This window comes from Stegastes partitus, unplaced genomic scaffold, assembly GCF_000690725.1.
Source record: "Stegastes partitus isolate 25-593 unplaced genomic scaffold, Stegastes_partitus-1.0.2 Scaffold124, whole genome shotgun sequence".
Classification (NCBI taxonomy): Eukaryota; Metazoa; Chordata; class Actinopteri; family Pomacentridae; genus Stegastes; species Stegastes partitus.
This window is the reverse complement of record NW_007577855.1, coordinates 706138-720562: the sequence shown is the minus strand read 5'-3', so window position 1 is coordinate 720562 and position 14425 is coordinate 706138.

The window sequence follows — 14425 nt, the reverse complement described above, 5'->3', positions numbered from 1 at the left end:
AGCTAATAATTCTACTCTATTATTGAGGTCATAGTGGGTGGTGATGGCATACTGTGCTACATTTTAAAGCGTTTCTATTATTTTGCATTCTTGTATATGTTCATAGACTGGACAGGAAAAGTGTTTGACAAATAAATAAATGTAAATAATGTCTGTGTATCCTAAAGAGGGCTAAAACATCTATTTGAATGCTTAAAATAAAAGACTGAACTGACATCTGCAGAGCTGTCCTGGAGTTATGAGAGAACTTTAAGGACTTCTTATCCATGCCAATTGCATGGCTTCTACCCCTCTGGTTTGGCTTTGCTCCAAGTGACCACGGACGAGAAGTCCTTGAAACTGATCATCTACAGCATTAAAATTGCAACAGCTGCTTTTTCTGATGAAGGTCGTGGTGATGCGGTTCGAAAACTTGGCGATACTCTAAAGGACCTTGAGGTTACACAACTTCAGCTTGAAGTCCAAATATTCCAAATTAAAGGTTCTTTCCCAGTTTGTTTTGGGTTTTTAGTCACTGTAGCAACAAACTACATCAGTGTCTCAATCTCTAGTTGTAGCATCTGCTTGTAACCACAAGGTGGACCAAGTTACACACTTATCAGCCACCCTGAGGACAAACAATGATTCCACACTCATTATGAAGCTTTTCCACAGTGTTTAGACGGTCCAGGTGGTCTGGGGTCACTTAGGCCAAGTAAACAGAGTCAACCTGTTCACCATGCAGCTTCATTGTGTTAGAATAAAACAGGCAAACACATATCAATTTGTGACAATATTTCAAATGCAAAAATGTTATTGTTCGCTTTTCGTGTGGCCCTTGTATAGTTATAAGTTTGTTGTAAGGGACCTTCTTTGTTACCTTAACCCTGTTTCTACGAGGGATCCTTTGTTACATCACCTCCCCGTGTTTGAAGTTTGTTTCTCCTCCGAGCATCTCATCTGGGCAAAGTACACAGTGGGGGCTGTTCGGTCTATTCACCGAGATGTGTGAGTGAGTGTATACAGGGGTTTCGGGTCATGTTCCCATGGTAACTGAGAGGTGTCTCACTGTGTGCCCTGGCTTCATCTGTCTCTATGTGTGTGTGTGTGTCTGACCAATTATCCAAGTAGGCTGTTATCTCCTTTCAGGGAGGTTTACATTATCACCCTGACAGCCGGGTGGTCTTTGGTCAGGTGAGTCGCCACAAGCTAGCTACACCAAACACAAGAGCCGAGGGAGGGGCGAGGTGGACGGATCACAAGAGGCGAGATAAGGAGCTGACTGACCGACAAACAGCGAGACAGGATGGATGAATGGATGGGACGGGGAGGGAGAGAAGACAGGGGCAGGGGCAGGGGGGATGGAGTGAGGAGATAAAAGCCAGATTATGTCAACAAACAGCCAAGATTTATGCGAAGCACTGATAGCCTGTTACCTAACATGACGGTAAATGGGAGTCGGCTTGGCATTAATTGCCCCCAAGACCTGATGTACACAAGGCTCAGTGTTGTTGGTAACAGCTGTACCTTGGTTTCTGTCTGTGTGTCTTCTTTCTTCACTCTCAGTACCACTTGAAACATTTTGCCCAAAAGCGTAAACAATTTGCACATTCTACACGCACAGACTTTATGCATATTTTATAAAAAAAATACACCAACGTGTCTTAAATCCACAGCAAACATCAATATTTGTTCACGGCCTGCAGCGTTCTTTGGTTTCTCTCAGTTCGGCATAACAACTCATCATTTACGTCAGTAAAGTAGCAACTGTAAAAATAACAGTAGACGTAAATACCCTTAAAGAATCTAATAAAAAACTATTCATACTGCTGAATGTGAGCTCGTGATACAAGAAGCAGTTGTTATAATTAAGGAGCTACAGTTGATATCTTGAGGATCCACTGAGCTCTATGATGCTATTTGATGATATTTGACCTCATTCATTTTCTAAGTGAAAACCATTTTGGGATTGGGAGGACTGATCAGTGATGCAACAAAAGACAGGGAGGCGTCAGGAGGCCAAGATTGTTATCCTTCCCATCCCTCTTATCAGAGCCCCAGATCTCCAGGATTACACACAAAAACAAAACCCAAGTGTTGCCCGGCACCGTGTCAAGTGCATCGCCGGAGAAAGTACCTGTTGCTTATTGACACAGTCTTCGCTGAGAAGCGGGCTACTCGCTCGGACTAGTAATGGGAGTTAATTGCTCGCTTGGCGAAGTCAGTTTGTTGTCAAATATTCATCCTTTTAAACGTTCATTTTTGTGTGACTGTCAGCAACTTCCTCGCCACAACTTCGGGGCGTTTGTCGGCTTCTTGCGCTCTTCATGGACCCACCTTTTTTGCTCTTGGCTACAGTTCAGTCATCTTTCAGAAAAACCCTTTTAGCTCTCATTATTTACCTTATTTCATCCTCGGTTATGTCCCAATAATGTCAGAAACATTGTGTGTTTTCACATAACAGAGCTTCACTGACAGAGCTCCTTTTCTGAACCCTTTGTAATTGTAAAGAATTATCATCAGGGTCATCAGGGCAGATACAGTCTATTAACTTCTTATGCAACATTTCTCACTCTAATAACACACGTGCTTGGATGTTTTTACTACTAATCAGTCAGCGGCTAACAGTCTCGTCAGTCAGCTTCATTAGTCGTGGTCAGTCAGTCAGTCGGTGATTGAATTACCCGGTGACTGACTGGCCTTCCTCGCTCTGGCACAAGAGTCTCTAGAAAACACTCTAAAGCTCTAAAAAAAAAAAAGAGAGAGAGAGAGAAAAAAGGTGTAATTTAACTGAAGAGACAACAAGACAAAATGGCTCACCCAGACCGAGGTCTGTTCCTAACAGCTCGTCCAGTCGTGAAGCAGCATCACTAACGCTGACACACTCACAACGAGCGTGAAGCGATGGAGGTGATGTCGTTGTTTGCAAGTGGTTCTTCACAGAATTTTTGGCTGCGGCAACAGTTGTTTGAAAACTAAGTGTTGCCTCCTCATCCACAAAAGGCAGACGCGCACACACTTGGTTAGCGACTCATTAGCTGATATTTCCCTTGGGAGGTGGTACAGACAGTAAACAGAACTCAAAGAGGCAGAATGTTGGCAAGAGCTAAACTCATAAAAGAGATGGATGGAGGGACATCATGCAGTGGTTTGGGGGGCAACTGTTTTGAAGCATCAAGTTTGGCTTCTGGCTGTTGCCATGTTGGTCGTCTGGAAGCAGATTTGTAGACACCATGTAAGATGACATGATAGCAACCTGACAATCACAAGGTAGCCGTGATCTGAAATATACTCTGCTCGGTCATCAGTTTTACTCTAAATGGGACCATAATTTACAAAATGAACATCATGCTGCACTCAAACAGTCTTGAACTAGCAATGGAGTGCGTAAACACATTAAGAAAATGTTTACTGAGGTAATAGATCAAGTAAGAAGAAGGGTCATTTTCCCATAGACTTCGATAAAGTTGGACTTGTTCGTGCAACCAGAGGAGTCGCCCCCTGCTGGCTGTTAGAAATAATGCAGATTTAAGACCACCTTTTATATACAGTGTACGGCAAAACTTCCAAAATTTAATTTCATGAAAAAGTCTAAGTGCAGTAAGTAAAAGTACAGAAGTGTTTGAAATATATATGTATTTGGTGTAAAGTATTCATAAGAACTAACCCAATTAATTGCGATTATTTTAATGCATTAATATTATTGATGCATTAAAATGCAATCATTGCCTTAACGGAGCACTTGGATGAAATTGAGCTAATTTTTCCTGCTTTATAAAATAAAAACAGCTGAAATAAATACAACATGGGAATTAATATACGGTCATTTAATATAATTCTCCTTTAAAATTAATGCAGTTGAAGTGCAAAGTTGCCTGATGTGGAATCCCTATGTGCCTAAGACGATATAATTAGCTCTTTATACGACAGGATTTTACAACTTATTTCTCAAAAAACTGCAAATGTAGCTCACAATTATACATAAAGCCGTGATGACTCAAACACTGAATGCACTGGGTATCTGCATACACTCAGTAAGTGCCCAGGTGAACTCACAAGAGGTGTGACTAGGCACTTCACCGCTATTGTATAGGACATCAGAGAGCATCAGTGACTCAAACATTTCTGCTGTTCAGTTTTAACACTGCTGTATTATGCATCTTTGATTTTTTTTTCCCACAAGGTTGGCAGAGGACACACGCGTCCATTTTGTGCCATCCGGTGTGGATGCGGACTCCTGAAGGGCTTTATGTAACAGCTGTTTCTTTATAATAATCGATACACGAATAACTCAACGGGGAAAACTGAGCTGCTTTCACTTCCAGGAAATGGGTTACAGCGGCGGGGGGGGGGAATAGAAGTGTTGAAAGGTATAAGAATAATCATTAATAAACATTCTTAAGCTATGTGCTGGCGCTGATGCCCCAGGTATTCACAGCCATGGAGCAGCGGCAACAAAGACTGCAATGTGAATGAAAGACGAAAGCCTCCAAACAATCAGAGTGTGAAGTCTCCTGAGTGCCACAACAAGAAAGTATGAAAGCTAATGGTGACATGCAGACTGTTTGAATACAGACTCTGTTTAGGTTTGACAGCTAAAAAAAAAAAAAAGAAATATAAGCTGTCAGAATTGTATTTTTTTTCCTGACAAAACATTGATGGGATGTGTCCTCATTTGATCTCTCTATAAGTTTTTTTTTTTTTTTTTTCGCTCTCCATCTGCATCAAGTGAGCCAAGACAAGCAAGGATGACATATGGCATGTAAGTCAGTCAGTGCCCAAGGCCTAGAGCCCATGTGTGATAGTGCATGTTCAGAACACAGTGTGCAGAAAGCTATAAGGTGAAAAGTCCGAGCGTCTGAAAGCTGAAATAAAAAAAGACTCAAATTTCCCAACGTCTCACAAGTGAGTCATGATTGATAACATTGTGTGTTGTTCTACATTCAGACTTTGTTTTTAAAAGGAAATTATACACTTAAAGCAGCTGTGTGCATAGTTGCCGGCCGTGTTTGCTTAGTTGTGTGTGTGTGTGTGTGTGCGGTAAAAGGTAGAATTTCATGTAACTGCATACGCCGCTTTGGTTGCCCTGGGAGACGCCACATGGTTACAATCCTCACCTCGCAGATAAAGCTCTCGTTAGCATAATGCTTTTCACAAAACCCAAGAGCAAATCATGCCACTGAGCACAGCGTACAGTCGACATTGTGACCCACCTGCACACCACCTTAAAAAGAAATAAGTCATATTTGCACTACTGATTTTTCAAAGCTGCTGCATTCGTTGTGTGTAAGCACTCTCATTTTATCTATGTTACGCTCTGGTCCCAATACAGATTCCCACTGTGGGAGTTTTGTAATCAACACATCCGTCTTATACTGGAAATTTAACAGATGGAAAAGCGCAGGTATAATAAATAAATTCCACTGCACGCACTAATTTAATACAATATGTGCCACATACTAATGACCACAGCATGGTTTTTGTAGTTAGTATACAAAGCACAGTAATGCATTGCATTAACTATCACGTCAATCAAACTGTGACTTTATAATGCCGCTGTCACTTACTGTTAACTTCACAAAAAAGTCTTTGGCTTTTCCAAACACTTCTGATTAATTGTTTTTTTAAGATTGTTATGTAACGGTCACGACTACCCGCATTTGTAGGTGGTATTTGCAGTGTTAGTAGTGCCTTATTTGTATCAGTTAATCTGGTTGATTAGGTCTGTGCTCAGGTTAAAACAAAAGTATGCAGAGAATCTTAAAATTTACAAGAGTCCATGTATACTTACCATTACGATGTCCTCAAATGTATTTATATCCCCCCATTAAAGAAGGAAAAAATCAACTGTTATTGAAAAAAGTAATAATAAAATTATTTATTTTGAATTGTGGCTCAACAGAAATATTAACAAAAAAAAAAAACAAGTATGATGAAACCTGTAAACTAATATTTTGTTGAGCCAATCACTGCAATCAGGCATTTTCTGTAACTCTCAATCAGACTTCCAGATTTTGGCCAACTGCTCATCAGCAAAGTGCTCTAATCTGTCCGGGACAGTTTTTTTTATTTTATTTTTTTTATTATTCTTTTCAACCCTAATTCAAAGCAATGTCTTATTTCACTAAATTATAATTTCGTAAATTTTTATTTATTATTACTTTTTTCAGCTTCTAGTTATTTAAGTAACTATTGGGAATTTTGCCTTTTCTTTAATGGAAGGTTATGAATAAATTTAAGGACGACTGTATAAATAAGGCGATGTAAAGCAAGATAATAAAAAATGCAGGTTACTGTGATGTATACATGCAGAACATCCATATATGTATCTAGATATATGTAATCCTCATGTGTAAATTAATTATTATGAAAGCCAAGCAAGTTAAAAAGTCACATGACTTCACCACGTTATGCTCAAACTAAGAATGGTAGCAACAACAAGCTAATTAAACCCCAAATATTCGACCCGCTATGCAGATAGCATGTTGATTCCAGGTGCAAGGGTGGAGGTAAGAGGGATGAGTCAGTACGAAGCCACACGGTCCTGAGAAGAGGTCTAATCAGGCAACGTGAGGTAAAGCAGCTGTGGTCCCTGTAGGTCCTTTAATTCTGACACTCCTCCCCCGTGAGCACGCTGCAGACTCAAGCCTGCTTATAGCTGCTGTGCGGAATGGATTTGGGATTTGGGAAAGCTGCTGTAAGTGGAACAGGGACATTGTGAGCATTATTAGCTACAGCTGTATTTTTCCTGCTATGGCAGTGTGACTCTGGCTAGTTGTTTATTACATGTTTATACACCACATCAGAGTTCACCTTACAGCGACATGCAGCTTTCTGATGTAGAGTTACACCTTCTATTAGACAATTACATCTAAGCAAAAAGAAAAATCATTATCATAATTTTTGTGATATCCATTAGTTATTAACATGTGTATGTGTGTGTGTGTGTAGGGCTATGCATATATTTATGTAGTGTACTGTTGTGATATATATATTTATATTGGTAATATACATTTCTATAACAGTCTGGTCTGCACTTATATATATATTACCCATAACACTTTACAATGTGTTTCTCATTCAACCATTCACACACACATTCATATAGCAATAGTGACAGAGCTGCCATGCAAGGTGCTGCCTGCTATTAGGAGCAACTTCAGGTTCAGTGTCTTGCCCAAGGACACTTCGACTGTGGATCAAACCGCCAACCTTGTGATTGAAGGACAACTTGCCTATTTATTGTAAAGAAATTAATTATGCATATGGTACAACTGTATACTGTATATCAGCACAGTAAATTGATCATATATTGATACATATTTCATATTAAGTCCATCTATTATTTACAGGAACATGTAATATTGTAATGAATCATAGGGTGAAAAGGTGGTGGGAGTTAAATACATTTCTACTTCTTCCTGCTCCTTTTCGAACTCATGTTTGTAAATGATCCCCTTGTTTTTCCATCCATCCATCATCTATACACCGCTTAATCCTCACTAGGGTCATGGGGGGCTGGAGTCTATCCCAGCTGACTCAGGGTGAAGGCAGGAGACACCCTGGACAGATCGCCAGTCTATCACAGGGCTACACTTAGAGACAGACAACCAAGCACACTCACATTCACACCTACGGACAATTGAGAATCATCAATTAACCTCAACATGTTTTTGGACTGTGTGGGAGGAAGCCAGAGAACCCGGAGAGAACCCACGCTGCACGGGGAGAACATGCAAACTCCACGCAGAAAGATCCCGGTATGTGAACCAGCGACCTTCTTGCTGCGAGGCAACAATGCTAACCACTGCACCACCTTGCAGCCCCCCTTGTTTTTAATTTTGTTTCATTTTTTAAAAATTTTTGTTCGAAATAAATATTTAATTCATTCCTTCATTCATCTTTATGATTGTTTTAGTGAGAAAAGAAACGGCTGGTGGAGCTTTCCCGTGCACTCGATAACACAAAGTGCTTGTTAAGGCCCTTGAGTTTGTGTGTTTGTGTCAGAATAGATGGCAAGAAAACAAGCTTTGATTACCAACCCTCATGTAGAGAACAAGCCAAACTGAGTCTGCAAAGTTTATTTAATTGGACTGCTCTGAAAGACAAAAGCTGCCATTGAACATTCTCCTTTCTTTTTTTTTTCCAATCAAGGCTCATTGTCAAGAAGATGAACCGCTGTCCATCTGAAAGCAGATGCTTGACTGTTGCTGTATCCGCGCTTATGTAACAGCATCCTGAAAGAAAAACAGGCAGGATAATAGGGGGGGAGCGAGCTGTATGGCCAGCAGTGCAAGGACAAGGCCAGAGGAAACAAACATCTCACAGCATAATAGACTGAGAGGTGAATGCAGAACTGGATATGTGCGGGGATATGGGATTTTTACATGATGTGCTCCTGATGGTTCTCTGCTCCATCATCAAAGGAAAAACAGCCCATTTCTAAGATCAAGGCCCAAATAAATAGCCATTTGGGGAGACTAGATATCGCTAAACCACACGAATTTCATTTTAAAAACTACACACAAAATCCACTGTGTCCTTTTTGTGTTTCCAGGATCTTATCTATGAAATATGCACAGGTTTCCAAACACAATCAATACCTCTCTGTGTAATTGCATTCAAAATATATGAAGCTAACGAATGATCGGTGTCTTGTTGAATATCGACAGCAAGTCTGGGTAGGTGGGCTGCGAGGGAGCAGACTGACCCGTAGACTTAAATCAAGTCCCTTTTGAATTGTAAATAGATCAATAAAGCTTCATTGAGCTTACTTGTTACGTAACACACCACCTCTGGGGGATTGCAGAACCTCGCTGGGCTTGAATGAATGTTGATTAGCTCGTGTCATAAAGTCACCTCTGTGGATACGTCTTTCCAGCTCCAGGAAAAAAAACAGGGATGAATTCTTGGTAATTTGTGCTCACACCCCCTCCTCCTCCTTTAGTTTACAGATGTCACCCCCCGCCTTTCATTCTCCGCATGAACACATGGGTCAAAGCACTGGAGGCAGGTTGCTGAATGTTCCAGTGTTCTCAGAGAATATAGCTCAAATGGTCCTTATTACGAGGAGACCCCGACCGCGTTTCAGTATGTTCCCCGGCTTTAGCTTCCTTCTACTGTTTTGAGTCTTTGCCAAACGCCCCAGAGCGTCTTCACCTAAAGCTAAAGGAATCTGGATTTAAGGAGATTGCTATATCCACTCGATCCGAGCGCTCTGCACTTGTGTTTTCCGAGGACAACCGATCGCTTTGAAGTGGCCAGAGGCGTGGGAGGAAGGAGAGGTCGAATTGTTTGGTTATCGAGCTAAATGTGGTTCCCAATTATGGCGAAAAGCAGCGACAACTGGAGGGCTCGCTTTGAAGAGTGAAGGAACCTTAAATGGAGGTGGCTTACTCTTCAAAGGGGATCATAGTCCTAAGATGACAGAGCCAATTTACAGGCTCTTCTGAAATGATGGCACATATCACACCACATTACAGTATAGAAAAACTTCTTAAGACTTAGTGCGATTGAACTTTATTTCCTCTTCCCATCTGCTGGAAGATGACTCATTCTTGGTTAGTTCAGATACCAATAGGCTGTGGAGAAACGCATCTATAAAAGTCCAGAGCGGGCAAATGCGACTTTTTCCATCACAGCTCTATTTTTTATTTCCTACATAACCACCTCTTGTTCAGACGCAGTTTTGTGCACAATGACGATATCATGTTGGTGATTAGTTATTATGGTGTGTCCTACTTCTTAATTCAATTAAATTATTTAGTGAAAGAAATGCTTTGACACAGACAAAATGAGATACTTCATTAGGAATCTGCAACAGCAAACAGGCTTTAAAGCGAAACTGTGAGCAAGTTATGAGGCCAGTCTCTCTCCTATTTCCTCACATAATGCTGAATGGTCAGGACGATTTAGCATCACGTTTTTAACATGTATTGTAGTCCAATAGGCAAATAAAATACACTAAATATCAAAATTGGATGCCACAAGTCTGCAGCCAAATGTTCTCTTCAAGTGTATTCTGAAGTTATGGTCATAGCTGTATTTATAAGCATAGTCTGTCACTTTGAGAGTTTTAGTTCTTCATTTTATATTTCCTTTCTTGCAGAACCCAGCCCTCTCTCTCTCAAAAAGCCCCTGTGAGGGTACCGTGCCTCAGTTTGAATCCGTCTCCTCACCCTTGAACCGCCAAACTTCTGCTCTCAAATTTGTGAAACGACTCCATCAAAAGCCCCCAATCAATAAAATGCCAGCTGTGACGCTGACCAATAAAACTGCCTCCCTACAGAAACATTCGCTTAACTTCTTACCATACTTATGACTTGTTTCACAAAGATATAAGCTCACGTTTCAGAGCCTAAGTTTGGCGAGCGCATAGGAGCAGTCTGAGAGCGACGAAATTAAACTGAAGCACAGAACATTCACTATTTGAGGACAGACAGCTTTCAGCAGGGGAATAAAGAACTGCACCTGAGCAGAGGCCGACTTCAAATACTGACAAAGGAGGCACAGATGCCAAAGGACACCTTGTGCATAGCTGTCAGACGCCAGCGGCTTTCACAAAGCGGCAGCATTTGACAGCCTGCAAATGAGTATAGACTGAAATTACATTATGAGAATATGCTGTTCATTAACATATTTGTGAAGCTGCAAATACACTGCTGCTGTAAAATATCTAATATTGCAGAGTAATCGCACAAGATCAGCTTGCAAGGATTGTTCAGTTTTTTTATTGTCATCTTCAGGTACTCATTGTGCTTGGTTTAGCTTATTGAATGATTGTGGTCTGCTTCAATCAAACAACCCACACTGACTTTAGACAAACTGTATTTACAGTTTATCCAAACCACAATCTTTTCAAAGCAAAGGGCTGTTTCTGTTTTTCTTTGCATAACTACAACATCATAGCATAACTGGAAAAACTATTTAGTTGTACTGTATATGTATGTAATCTCTAGGAGACAGGGTTTCTTATTTATATGTTCAGTTGTCCTCATTCAGAGGTTTAAAACAGGATATTCTTTAACAAAACTGATAAATGAACAGAGACGTCACATTCCTTCAAAATAAAAGTTATTTAAAGTACTGTTGCAAAGGTGGCGGCTATTAGTCATGGGGGTGTTGAGCCATTTAAGAAAATATTTATGTCAAATCAGTCTGAAAGTCCATCCATCCATCATCTATACACCACTTAATCCTCACTAGGATCATGGGGGGCTGGAGTCTATCCCAGCTGACTCAGGGTGAAGACAGGGGACACCCTGGACAGGTCACCAGTCTATCACAGGGCTACACTTAGAGACAGACAACCAAGCACACTCACATTCACACCTACGGACAATTTAGAATCACCAATTAACCTCAACATGTTTTTGGACTGTGTGGGAGGAAGCCGGAGAACCCGGAGAGAACCCACGCTGCATGGGGAGAACATGCAAACTCCACGCAGAAAGATCCCGGGTGTCCTCACCGGGACGCAAACTGGCGACCTTCTTGCTGCGAGGCAACAGTGCTACCAACTGCGCCACCTTGCAGCCCCAAGCACCAATCAACAAAATTCATTTTACAGCATTGAAATTTAAATTGCATCCTCATTTGTAGAATTCTAACAAGTCACACTGTAGGAAACCAGCAGATGTGCTGATTAGATCGTGGCTGTAAACAGTGATGCTGCATGAAACAACACACACATTCGGAGTTTAGTTCCCTGTTCTCGACAAGTCAACAGAAAACCATCTGATGCAAAAGACACTGAGACAACAGCGAAGACAGCGAACCAGGCAGAATGTTCTTTGCAAACACACACACAAGGCAAACACACGCTGTGCAAGCGTACACTTGTGTGACAGACGGATACACATTCAGGGTCACATGGACACACAGAAGGAAAAAAAAACAGCCCCCCACACAAACAAACACAGCATCACTGGACATAATGTCTCTGTTGACATTGCTTTAGCAGGAGGAAATGTGCATCTGTAGAGTCTTTTCATGCCCAGCAAATAGTCCGATCTCATTAAAATGTCCTGTTTTTGGACAAATATTTGCAATCACAGATGCACACACACACGGTCTCACATAGTCGCAACAGACACATGCATGTATGACACAAATAAAACATAAACAATAGACCTGGCATTCCTTTTGTTTTCCATAATTGCCACACACACACACACACACACACACACAGAATGCAAATGCACACCTGTACACGCATCTCTCTCTGCTGGACTAGAAGTACAGATCTTGGGCAGTCACATGTTTTCTGTGCCAAATCTGCCATCGTTCAGCCAGTGAATAGTTAACATGTAAGTGGACACGACAAAGAATATGCCCACCCCATGCAGTTTAAAAAAAAAAAGATAAATCCATATTTAACTAACTAGGTCATCGAGCAGAGTGATGCATTTGGATTGCGGTCACATCCTTTTGATAGTTCATGAATCACAGCTTCACAATCAACACCCAGACTCACGTGAAATTCTTCTAACTGTACTCATTTAATTCACGCTAAAACACAACGTACACATTTATCGCTTTGTTTTGTAGTTTTTAGGCAATACTGTCCTGAAACCAGAAATGGGAGGAAGAAACCAAATGAGTGGACACAACACAATATGAAGCAGTTTTCCATCAAATCTCTGCACATTTTACATCCAACAGATAAGCTGCAGTTGCACTAAATAAAAAGAAAAAAAGGACAGAATGAACCTAATTTAGTTCATTTGGTTTAATTCTTTCTGAGACTTTTATTCATATTTGCGTTAAATTCTAATGTATTAATTTCCTGGATACATGGATGCTGGACGTACATAGTAAGACGGAGTAATTCTGTTTTATCTCTTCACTTTTACTATCAGTAAACACGGATTATATATATATATATACTGTATATATATATATATATAAAAAAAAGAAGGCTGCTTTTAGATACACATTTCTCGCTCTGTGAATTCAACAATAACTCAAAACGGAGCTCTAGTCAAAAGTCGTGGCTGCATAAAAAGGGACGCCGGCAGAGAAGAAGAAAAAAAAAAATCCCGATGTCAGTGCAACCCTTCTGCTCTGAACAAACACAACAGACCACCAGCAGGGTAAATGAGGCTGAAGAGGTCTGAGCGGTACGATCTGAGGTTACCCTGACCTCTTTCCAAAGAGAAATTTCTGAGGCACAGTCAATAGGACCTGCCTCTCTCTGCAGAAGCCCTGCAGAGCTTTCCATATTGATTAAGACCTCAGAACTAACAGGTCGTGATCTCACGCACACGGATAGTAACACACAGATACAAAAGCAGAGAGCTGCTGCTTTCAAAACCCAAAAGTCTCTTATTTTTTTGTTAAAATTCAGAGTCCCGGGAGGTTTTTCTGCTTGTTTGACGTGTGATGTTTATGCGTGATTAATGCTTAATGACATGCAGAGTGATGGCAAAAGACGGATGTGTGGGTGTTGAAGCTTGTTTGTTTCTACTTTTCCAGTTTTCTTAGTTTTACTTTGCTTGCCTTAAAACAATCCATTTGTAAATATCGTTATTATAGAGACTGGTAAAAAGAAAAACAAAGAAACTAGATGGGAAGCAAAAGCATTGTATGAGCTTTAACAAGACTCGTGAGGAGTGTACAGTCCAGGATGCTTATTTCTATTACAGTGGCTGTTAATGATTTTATTACCTTGGCGACATATGACTGAGTTAACATATGGCTGGTGATATTTATATATCCTTCCACTCCTATGCAGAGAGGGAACATCCACAGGTACAGTATGTACTGTTTTATGTCTCGATGCAGTGTAAAAAAAATCCCCATGCATTACAGTTGGAGGCGTGTCTAAAGAAAGAAAGCAGCTTTTTTATGACCCCACATAACTTTTAAGGACGCGAAATCTCTGTCTCACGTTGGAAATTAACTGCAGGAACGTGAACCAGTTTAGTTCAAAGCTCCAAAAAGCAACACAGTAACATCATCACAAATGCAAAAAAAGAATCACGAGCAATGTTATGTCTTTTTATAATAGTACTGAGGGGAAATCAGCATAATATTTTCATTATTAACTGCACCAGTCATGATTCCAAAACAGCAAATGATCCAAAAAAGCACGAGCTGAAGACCGATCCCGAGCTTTGTTGGTTTTCATGCTCAGCTCTTTCTTCCTGTGCTCTTGAGCGTTGCAGGAGATAACCTTCGGCAACGAGGAAGACAAGTCAATCATGCTTAGCCGAAGTGGCAGAGACAGAGATATTCCTGTCGTCCATGACTTCCAAACTGGCAGGATGGCAGGTTGTTAAAAACTTTGAACAAAGGCTTTTTAGCCCATGTGAATTGTGTTGACATGAACACCTGCATCTGTAAACCAGGATGAACTCCACAGACAAGACTAAGTGTCTGCAACCATGCTGGTGGCTCCATCTGCATGCTTTTATACTCACTCTCCATCCATCCATCCATCCAT